The following is an 11,324-nucleotide window of genomic DNA, read 5'->3' on the forward strand; positions in this document are numbered from 1 at the left end:
TGTTTGCTGGAGTTGACTGACTGACAGCCCACTTCCATACCATGGAGTTTGCTCCTTGGCTAATCTTATTTGGATAGCTGGCAGATGGATGTGCTGTAGGTTGTCATTGCCTTTGTTTGCTTTGCTAATATCGGAAGAGTTTCACTAGTACTTACTCTGCAATTTGTTTTGACAAGATCAGAGTCCAGCTTGCTGATGAAACGGGTCGGATTCCCACATCTCCCAAAGTTTGGCTTGGGAAGGCCAAAAAAAACCAAAACACTCCACTTGGCTGAAATAGCCATAATATAACCCTGTATAATAAGTATGTGCTGCCTGCAGCACGGGCTGTCGGTGTGTGCTGCCACATGCTGTGGGCACAGAGCTCTGCTGTCTACCTGCAGGAGCTCTGGCTGCAGAAACCCGTGCAGTGGAAAGCTTCACTGGCGCAAGCCTTCTGTCAGCTCTCAGCTAATGAGCGATAAGAAGCAGGTTCAGAGGTCTCCCCAAAATACTTGCTGTGGGCTTGTGTCTCCCACAGAAACCTGGGGTGCTGCAGGTGGGCTGTGTCGCAGCAAAACTTTGGTGAGTAGGCTGCTGGCTGTCCTATTTATTGATGTGGTCTCCTTGAGAATGTACTGCTGCTGGGAGACAGGGAGTTGCTGAAGAATTTTGAGGGAGAGCAGGAGAGACCAGAGAGCTTAGAAAGCTTTTACAAAGCAGGACCTGAAATCTGTCTCCAAGATGTGGTCTGTGGTTCTAGCAGTGAGCTTCCTTGTGGCTCTTGCCTACCTGGATCATACTCCTCTTGTATTTCCCCCTCATTTTTGAGTCTGTGGAGATGTTCAAGGTCAGGCTAGACCAGGCTCTGAGCAACCTGATGGAGCTGTGGTGTCCTTGTTCATTGCAGGGGCGATGCACTAGATGAGGTCCTTTCCAACTCTAAGGATTCTATGATTTTATAACATGAGTGTTCTGGTCCAAAGTCAGTAGTTGGAGAGCTGACATGGCTTGGATGAATCATCCTGGGACTTGGTTTGCTGTTCGGTCATAATTTGCACGAAGCACTCAACTCATCCACTTGTATTTCCATGGCAAAACCAGGTTTTTCAGCCCTGTTGGTTGCCAGTGCTCATGGCTGAGCTGTACCCATGTCTGTAATTCAGGAAAGCATGGATGCATTAGCTGCAATCAGCAATCAGAAGGAAATTCCTGGCTGATCACAAACAGGCAGGAGGGAAGAATAAATTAATTTTAAAAAAATTAAAAAAATTAAAAAAAATATATATATGCAGCTACTTTTCATTTCCCAAAGTGCCCGTTTTCTTAACTATCCCTCCAAATTATCATCTCATTGGATTTATTCTGTTTCCTTGATGTTGTTGTTCTTCTGTTTATCCCACATCACTCAGCAAATGTATCCCGTCTCCTTCCAGCCAACTTGCACAATACATTACAATTACATAATTACGCCATTGTAATCAAATAATTAAGTTGCACATTAAACACGCATTAGAGCTCACAAAGGAAGGAGCTTCAGACATGGGCACGGAATAGGAGGGAGCGAGCCAGTCAGCGTTGGCACTAATTGCATCCCGCTTTTAATGATTCAAGGACTCTCGGTTTTTGGTCTCAGGTGGCAAAATGGGAGTGGGTTGAGGCTGCTGAGTTTTAAATAAGCAAGCAGGTTTAGTGAGCAGACTCCCCTGTGGAGAGAAACAAGGCTCGGTGACCAAACACACATAGAAAGGAAAGGGAATAATTGCGAAGCCTATTGCATTCAAGTCTATTGAAATCCGCTTTAATTGAGGCTCAGAATCGGCTCACCCAGGAGAAAAAGAACACCTGTCCATTACCATCACAAGACTCAGCCAGTTAGTAGGAAAAGGTCATGGTTTCTTTGGGATGGGATCATTTCAGCAGTGGCAGAGGAAGAGCGAATGAGTCTGTATAAACCACGTGTGTTTTTTTTTTTTTTCCTTTCAGCGTTGGTTGAGTTGGGTGATTTGGGTGATGCAGCACAGTCAGATCCAGAGCTGTTGCCTGTCGTTGCTCACTGCATAGGCACGCATGGAGGGACTGGCTGGGATTTTCTGTTTAGTGTAGATCCAGGATGCAAAAGCTTGGGGGTCACTGTGCTTAATTCACACCCTGTAGGCTGAAATCTATGACAAAAGCTGGCCTCAGCATAGCTGTGGCACTACCAAAAGGCAGAAATCTGTTCTCTGAAGACATTTTAGGTGACCCTTCCTAAGGCTCCTGTTTGACAACGGGACAGTAAAGCACCTCTGTCTCAGAGGTGATGTATCCCATGGCTGGAAGTGGGCTGACTGCTTTCCAGCAGGTCACAGAGGTGGGTTGTTTTTTGGCCCTAGGGAGCCATGTGCAGACCTCTCCTACGCCTCCCCACAAGTGGCTGTGGTCTGGGGGAACGAGAGGTCAAATTCATCAAAATTGCAGCCGTGGTGGAAAGAATCTCTAGGGAACGAGAGCAAACGTGTGCCCAGTTTGATATACCAAGTTAAAAGGGGTTTACTGGTTAGTTTGCAAGTAGGATCATGGGCCCCTCATAAAAGCTTGGGTTAGTATGTCTCAAAGATGTTTTTAATTCTTTTAATAGGATCTTTAAAGTTGCAGCTAAAAGCCTTAAAATTAGCCTATGTAATTGCACAGAGAGGGGAAAAAAAGGGTGTCTTCTGTTGCACGAATAAGCATTAGATGCACAAAAGTTGTTTATAAATCAGATAACAAAGGGCTGCAAAGCCTTTCAGTGACCTGAGGGACGATGTGTCAGTCGTTGGGCCTGTGGGAAATCTCAGTAGTTGAATGCTGCAACAGCCAGCTGAGAAACAAGAAGCAGTGAAACACTGCAGAGCTCCATCAGGTAAACCATGCCTATCCCAGAGAACCACTTATGGGAAGGAAAAAGGATGCAGCAGGGTCTGCACTCTATGGCTTGCGAAATGGAGAAGGCATGGTGGCTGAAACATAGAAGTTCAAACTCTCCAATAGCCATAACTTAGCACGTTTTTTCCTTAAATCTTGAGCAAAAAAATCCCCCAAAAATGATCCAAAACAATTTTCACAAATCCCAACCTCAGGCACACGTATATACAGTGAAGTAAAAAATTGCTGTGGTTTAGATAAGAACTCCTTGGTCTATCAAATCCAATTTACTTGGTTCGTATAGCACGTACAGACACGACAAAATGCAAATCGTGCAGATTAGGTAAGGTGGTATTTAAAAGGAGGGAAAAAAAAAAGTCCAGCTATTGAAATAAGATGTGATTTGATTAGCAGAACCAGGGCTGAAGGCGGAGATCGAATGGGCTATAAACAATTTAAGGCTTGGGAGGAAGCCAGCACTGGCTGGGTTTTCATTTATGGTCCAACGTGCTTGCTCTGTAATCCACTAGCAAAAAGCAAGCAAGAACGAGAAAATTGCTGGGTAGAGTAATCTTTCACACTGAGAGATCATCATGTCATCTTCAAAGATTTCTGAGCATCTCTGTCTATCTAACATTGAGCATGTACTTAAAATACTGAAATACTGGAGCTGTATATTTCTTCAGCCATCTTACTCCTATTGGCCACACGTGTGTATTTTATTCATCTCACTTAAATCCTGTTCGTTTTATTGCATCCACATCCAGGTGAATCGTAGGAGATGCAACTGTGAGTCAACTATCAGCGCGCTTCATGATGCTGTGGTTTAAGTATGGCTTTAAAGCAATGCTTCCAATCGTCTGGATCATCCAGTCATTGGATGGGGTCCTGGGCAACCTGGTCTAGTGCAGATCTGGAGGTTGGTGGCCTTCCTATGGCACGGGGGTTGGAACTTGGTGATCCTTGGGATCCTTTCCAACCCAAGCCGTTCTATGATCTGCTTGCTTCCTTCATTGACCTGTTCCTGCGATGTTGTTTTTCATGCTGTTACAGAGTTTACTTAAAATTTTTTCGGGGAAGGCTTTGCTGGAGAATTTTTCTGGGTGCTTGAACATACTGCAGTGCTCTTTTGAGGTTTCCTGTGCTGCTGACTGGATAGGCATGCTAGGGGCTCTTACGAGAATCAGTATTTTCTTACAGCGCTGTTTCTGGGAATTGACTGTTTATATAGCTTGCATTAAAGGAAAAAAGCGCTTCTGAGAAAAAAGGCTGGGAGGTGAAAGTTGGATGTACTCTGAGGCTGGGAAATCAAGCCAGCACTCCCTCCCCAGCTTTTTGGATGCTGAATAGTGGGACTTCATTCCCCCAAGTGACTCACCTAGGGGTAAATTAGGTGGGGTAAATACTGAAGCCGTCTGCAGGACTTTCCTGCTGGGTATTACTCATGTTGTTCCTCTTTTCCTTAGTTTTCTGGCAATATTGGAGTGGAAGAGGTTACGTTTGTCTTTTTAGAGTGACTGCTTTTAAAAACATTTTGATTGTCAAAGGGAATGTTGTTTGCCAAGCACTTTTTTTTTCTCTTCTGGGGATGGTTTTGCTTAGCAGCACCTCCAGATCTGAAATACCAAAATCCTTTGCAGAGCAGAATTCCTGTTTGCTTGAATGCTTTTGATCCCCTTTGTAAATCTGTCTGGACAGTCATTTTTCTCCCCTGTTCTTTATTTTCCACCCTGATTTCTAACCTGTCTTCTAATTTGTTTTATGTTCCTGTCCTTCCCTGGCGATGGCAACACCTCCTAATATAGCTTGGTCTGCCAATTCTATTATTTGCTCTTTACTTCTTTTTCCAGCTCGTTAATGTAGAGGTGACAAAAGATGGGTCTACCAGTGATCTCTGCCGAACCCCACCAGGTACATCTCCCCGAGCTGACAAGCTGCTGTTTATCATTTTGCTTGGTTTATGGTTCCTTACCCACTTTCTGAAGCACGCAGCATCTCTCATGTCCACGCAGATTTGAATGGGTGCCTCAGAGTGATCTTTCATGGGTTGCTGCATCAAATGTCTTTCTAAAGTTGAAATACAGTTTTTCTACTCAGTTTGGCTCCGAGATGGGGTAGGCAGGGAGGGGTTGGTGGGGACGAGCAGCATTTCTCTGCTGTATCCCAATCACAGAGAACAGGCTGTGCAGTTGGGGTGATTGCTGGGGACACTGACAGGAGGTGCAGCGTGCAGGAACTGAGGGCCATTGAGCAAGCACAGCAAGGAGCAGGGGTCATAACGCAGTGCTGTTCACCCATCTCATCCCACAGGAGAGCTTCCTTTCGTGAGGGAACTGCTCCCTGACCAGCTCGTGTCTTGCCGGGCCCTCACAGGGTGTGGTGAGATGAGAGAAAGGCCATATATTTCCTACAACCAGCCTTAGAAAGAAGCGTGCCCTGACTTTCCTGCTCTCCCTTGGCCGGGATGAGGCTTGGGCACCACAATTCCTTGGCCTGGCCCTCCTTAGACACATCCCTTCGCTCATAGGCTGGCACAGGCAGGATTTACCTTCTGGCATCTGATTCTTTCTCCCTCCTCCCTAATTGGTTCCGTTAATTTATTGCAGACAGGAGCTTGTTCTGCCAAGTACTAATTGCAAAGGTTATTGTTTCTGCCCTTTTTAAAGTGTGGCAGGAAAATCTGCAATTCCATCCCATGAAAAACAACAACAACAACAAAAAAAAAAGCCAAAAGATTTTGGACTGGATGTAGACCCCTCCCATGCAGCGTTTGCACTGCAGAGCATGTGCTGCCCTGCCACTGCCTTCCTGTTACAGGAGGATGATCAGAGGGCTGGAGCACCTCTCCTATGAAGATAGACTGAGGGAACTGGGCCTGTTCAGCTTACGGAAGGGAAGGCTCTGGGAAGACCTTACTGTGGCCTTCCAGTATTGAAGAGAGCTTACAATCAGGAGGACTGACTTTTTACACGATCTGGCAGTGACAGGACGAAAGTGGAAGGCTTAAAATTAAAAGAGAGGAGATTTAGGTTAGATGTTAGGAAGAATTATTTTACTCAGAGGGTGGTGAGGCCCTGGCACAGGCTGTGGATGCCCCATGTCTGTAGGCATTCAGGGCCAGGATGGATGGGATCCTGGGCAGCCAGATCTAGTGGGTGGCAACCCACCCCATAGCAAGTGGTTGGAACTAGATGATCTTTAAGATCTTCTCCAACCTAAGCCATTCTATGATCATTCCCTGGATGTTGGTGTTGTTTGAGTTGTTCTTGGATTAGCTGAGTTGGCCACAGTCTTTTCCTGGTGGAGAGAAGTGGACACACTTTACCCTTTGGAACCACTCTGGAAGAGTTTTCCTCTTTTTCCTGGCTGGATAACCTGGGTTCCTTAGGAAAGTGGGCTTTCTCCAAAACCAGGCATTTGCCTAACATGTGAGAAGGGGAACAGTTTCTTCTTGTCTGACTCTTCTCCAAAGCTGCCATTTGCTGCCAGAGCTTCAGCATCTGTCTGGATTTTAGGATGGGCAGAAGCCATCTAGCCCAAGTGCCTGGCATTGCAGTTCTGCTGCTGAAGGTGACAACCCCCTCTGGCAAAGCCCGGAGCCTTTCCAGTGGATTTCTATATTGCTGTAAAACTTGGCTTGGAAAACTTGGCTCTCCATGCTGGAAAACCAAATGTTGAAGCCCTTGAGGCTACAGCTGAGGAGTTCTTCCTCCTTTGCTTGACGCTAGGTATTCAGAGCATGCATGAGGCTGTGCTTCCCTCGTGTTTTGTGTGGTGTCTATCCCTTGCGGTTCTGTATTTGCTAGCCCAGGCTTTGTTCCCACTGCAATATTTACTCTGGCTTGTTTCCTGTTTATCACATATCATGGCTGGAGTTTGTTTTTGTTCAGCAGCTCAGAAGCCTTTGGAAATTAGTGTTTATAAACAGAGGGATGTTTGGGACCGCATTTGGATCCACAGTAAATCAGTAAAACGGCAGTGTTGTTTTATACAGATTACAGATATGACTTTGTACTGTTTCTTTTCTACTTTGCCCTCTGTCCCGGTATCCTTCTCATTTGATCTGTTCTCCTGTATAAAGCTCAGACTTTCCCTTTAGTGCTGTCTTGCTGCTGGCACTCCCCACCCCTCACTGGGCAGATGTGCTCGTGGTAGCAGGTTAATGAAATATTTGGGCAGCGTTTAATTTCGTCTGTACATCAAGTCTGGATGGCATCTGTGGACAACGCTTTTGTGTGAAGGAAGCACAGTTAAAATCTAGATTCTAAGGAAAGAAGAATATATATCTTATTTAAAGGAGATTTTGAGCTTACAGTATGAAGGAGAATTATATTTTATATCATAACTTTAATAGTTGAGGAGCTATATCTCAAAGTGCTTTACGAAGGGATGAGGCAGATAGTGATAGTTCAAGCAATGTGTAGGAAAACGTGCCAGCCATATGCGTAGCTGTATCTCACATGCAGTCTTGGAAATAATTTATTTTTATTGAGGGGATGAATTTGCCAGAACGTCAAGGTTGTCTTCTGCACTTTTGAAGAAGTGCCACGTTGTCTTTAATCTGCAAAGGCTGGTGACAGGAGGGCCTGCCTCACCAGCTATCTCCTTCTCTTTCCAAACTGTTCCTGCATGTTGGTGAGTGGAGGCCAGGCTCACATTAGCACGTGTGTGAATGAAGATTCACTTCTTCCTGTCAGGCTTCTTTCCTTCCGTCCATCCTTTCTTCTGCCGAGCATCACAAATTTCAAGGCTAGGCTGGATGGGGCTGTAAGCAACCTGGGCTAGAGGGAGGTATCCCTGCCTATAGCAGGGCATTGGAACCAGGTGATCTTAAAGGTCCCTTCCAACCCAAACCATTCTATGATTTTATGAAACTCACATATCTGTTTTCTTCCTCAATCTTGGCTGGGTTTCCCTGTCCCTTGCGATGTGTTCTTTCCTTAGGCTTAATGCAAACACCTGGCCAGGACAAAAGTTTGATCCTACAAGAGCCAAGCAACGCAGCAGTTCCATCTCATTGGCCAAAAGATAAGCACTGCACGTGCAGATCTCCCAGATGTCCCAGGACTTGTTCCAGGACTCTTCATACACCCTCCGAAAGCCAAATGTAAGGGAAAGGCTGCTCCATGTGGTGCATCGAACCACGTTTCATTTTGTGGGGCTCAAATTGAGCAAAAAGGTTTGTAGTCCAAAAATTATATTGCAAATAAATCTTTCTTACTTACCCAATTTGTGCAATATCCTATTATAGGGAAAAACAACTGTTATCTGCCTCGTAAAGGTTAATGTAATAATAAGCAGATACTGACTTCTATTGAGACTAACACGATGATTTATTGACCCAAGAGGTAAATATGCAGTGAAGCAAGTCAGGGTCAATACTTATCATGAGGAGAATAAATTCTTATGTTTATGGAAACCATACAAAGTGGTCACGACCGAAATGTCATCTGCTTTTGTGGTTACCATTTGCAAGAAGACAGCTCGGTGTGGTAGATGACTGCCAGGTGCTTCACTTTGTACTTTCAGATGAAAAAGTCCATTTAAAAACATTTCTTTTTGATACGTCTAAATACCTAAGAGAGTGTTATTAAAGCAAAAATACCTTCCTGAAGGTATCCAGACAAAAGAAAAAAAAAAAACAACCAACAATAACAACAAGTCTCAAGGGTTATAGTGGTTTTCAGTGGCTGGGTATATTTCTTGGGTAACTGTTGTAATTTTATTGTGTTTTATTTTATTAGAGAAACATTCAGCTTCCAATTTATAAGCCTGGCAACTTTCAACCAAATTGGAGATTTTCTGTACACGTATTCATTTTGATTGCAAAGCCATTTTTCATTTAAGAAATGCTTCAACATAGAAATGTCAAGCATCTCTTGTAGTTACCATGGATAAAGACAGGCTCTGAATGTTGGCACCTGCTTCAGTGCTCTGTTCCTGAGCAGGATTATCTTTTTCAGACATCAAAATCAAGGGGAAAGGGTATAGCACTGTTGTCATCACCACATCAAGGCCCCTAAATCATCCCATGGGGAGATACTGGAAGAGTTCGTGCTGTTGAGAAATGTTGGACAGATTGAGTAGCATGAGGAACCTTCTGGCAAGAGAGCTTTCATGTGTCCTGAAAGAGCAATACATTCATGTAGGTTTTATCTCTTTTTTTCCCCAGGGCTGTCAGAGCAAGGCAGCAGGATGCGGGTTCTGACCTTCACACCCTGCTCTCCCCTGTTCTCATTGGTGCTGTGCGGTGAGGGGAGGCTCCTGCAGCACCTGCCCTGGGGTAAGGCATCACAGTTTGTTCCTGTCCCTGCCTGTGAGGTCTGTACCATTCCACATGGCTGTTTCTCTAGGAGAAAGCGTGTGTTCAGCAGTGTGAACTGTCTCCACCGAGCTGCAGCCTGGCTGAGTAATGCAATCCTTCACCTCTCTCCTCAGAGAACAGAAGGGACAGAAGTGCATTGACTACAACTAGGGCATCCCATCCTGGTTCTGCTGCTGTAACGGGCCCCTCTGGTTCTGTCGGAAGGGTTTTGTGTGCAGAGAGATGTAGCAGATAGGCTGTGTTTGCCAGGGCCGTGAAGAGTAGCATCCCTTTACAAGCAAAGATGTGCTCTTTAGCCTGCCAGGCAGCGTGCTTGGGTGCTCCACTGCTTCCTCAGGATGTCCACAAAACGTCGTCCTACAAGATGGCACCTACCAGCTGCTCTCACCTGGGTGGGAAATGCGAGCCATATGTGCTCTGCTGGCCCTGTGCACAGCGAGGGGCACTGGTGCTGTGAATGGGAGAAACCATAAATGCAGTTAGAGTGGGGAGGGAGAGGAATTGCACCATCCGTTATCCAACTTGAGCAAAGTGACACGAACAAGGATATTATTTTAGAAAGTTTATCTCTTTAGTATCTATGGTGACAAGATGCTTATCAGAGTAAGACAGACTCACAGGCTGTCTGCTCCTTGTTATCTCAGTGTAGGATGACAGTATAAGTATCACGTCTAGAAATGTTATCTATCCTTTATTATTTCACTTGTGAGGGGCTAACAGGAGTGTTATCAGGGTGTTTACAATCAAAACACGTGCAGCTCAAGTGATAAAAAGGAGAACAGACATCTGATCTCCAAGGATATGAAGACAATACAGCCTTGAGCAGGAGGAGATGGATCTTATTGGAAATGGTTTGTCGGGCTGGGAATGGACAAGCAAGCCTGCGTGATTGCTCACATCATAAGCGTGAGAGATGGGATGGGGGAAATGCATGCATACGAGTGCACATACTCTCACAGAAAATGAAAAGGTGATCGTATCAACAGCACTTTCAGCTGAAAGAGAAATATTGTCCAATAATTTTGTTATGATTTTTTTTTTTTTTCTGTACTCTCTTCTCACTTGGAGCGGTAATGTGACAAGCTGGCAGGACCAGCAAGAGCCGTAGAGTTGCTTGGAGTGAGTCAGAAGCTGAGAAAGCTTACCCAGGCCTGGAGGGTGGAGAACAGACAGCTGATAAGATTGCTTGTCAGGGGTTTCCTTTAGATTAGCACAATGCTTGCCCAAGCTTCTGCAAGGTAAGGAATCAATTTCGGGGTTAGTGGTGACTATAAACCTTATCCTAGATCTCCTTAGGGTCAGGGAGGCTAAATCCCTCGTGGACGGAGGTGTGCAAAGATCTCTCAGACATCGGATTCTCGTTAGTCTACAGTGAGAGCAAACCAGGTGCTCAGTGGTATCAAATTCTGATTTTCTTACTTGGCGTGAATGATCCTCAGTTGTTAAAGATAGGGCTGGATTGTGCAACACTGTCCAAACCCAGGTCTTACTCCTGGAGGTGGCTGTATTCTTGGATAGATAGGCTTCACTGGATGTTTTCTTCTTCTGTTGCAATTAAAGACTCCATTCTCCTAAGATACAACAGTTATCTTAAGCCAAGCAGAGTGCTTTCATCCCAGAGGATAACATGGAGCAAGGAGTATGTCTTTTGGGGGATATAGATGGGGGCCAGGCATGTTGAGGTGCAGTGGGTGGGCACATTGTGTCCTCCTGGTGATAAACCCACCTCTGAACATCTCTTCCTAACTGTATAAATGGCTTTCAACAAGAGGTAGGCAGCTTCTTGTTTTCCTTCATTCCTTCCACAGCAATTTCAGGGCTTTTTATGTTTGTATGATGGGATAGAAGTGCAGCACATTCACACAGAGGGTGATGGAACAGGTTGCCCAAGGAGGCTGTGGATGCCCCATCCCTGGAGGCATTCAAGGCCAGGCTGGATGTGGCTCTGGGCAGCCTGGTCTGCTGGTTGGTGACCTGCACACAGCAGGGGGTTGGAACGAGATGAGCACCGTGGTCCTTTTCAACCCGGGCCATTCTATGATTCTTTGGGTAGGGAGTAGGGAAAGAGCACAAACATCTCACCCTCAGCATAGTTCTGCATTAACCTGACTGCTTAGCTCCGTATTCATCTTGA

The 11,324-nt window shown here is 45.3% G+C and overlaps 1 long non-coding RNA gene across 10 annotated transcripts in view; it reads left to right on the top strand.

Annotated features, from left to right (window-relative positions):
- LOC146543604 (uncharacterized) overlaps window positions 1-11,324 on the top strand; it is an 89,032-nt gene that overhangs the window by 24,512 nt on the left and 53,196 nt on the right. For all 10 annotated transcript variants that reach the window (XR_014885451.1, XR_014885448.1, XR_014885450.1 and 7 more), the window contains exons 3-4: window positions 7,810-8,044; window positions 9,038-9,148. This is a non-coding gene — a long non-coding RNA (uncharacterized LOC146543604). The remainder of the gene's footprint in view (window positions 1-7,809; window positions 8,045-9,037; window positions 9,149-11,324) is intronic.

Source organism: Meleagris gallopavo, chromosome 11, assembly GCF_905368555.1.
Source record: "Meleagris gallopavo chromosome 11, MGAL_WU_HG_1.1, whole genome shotgun sequence".
Lineage (NCBI taxonomy): Eukaryota > Metazoa > Chordata > Aves > Galliformes > Phasianidae > Meleagris > Meleagris gallopavo.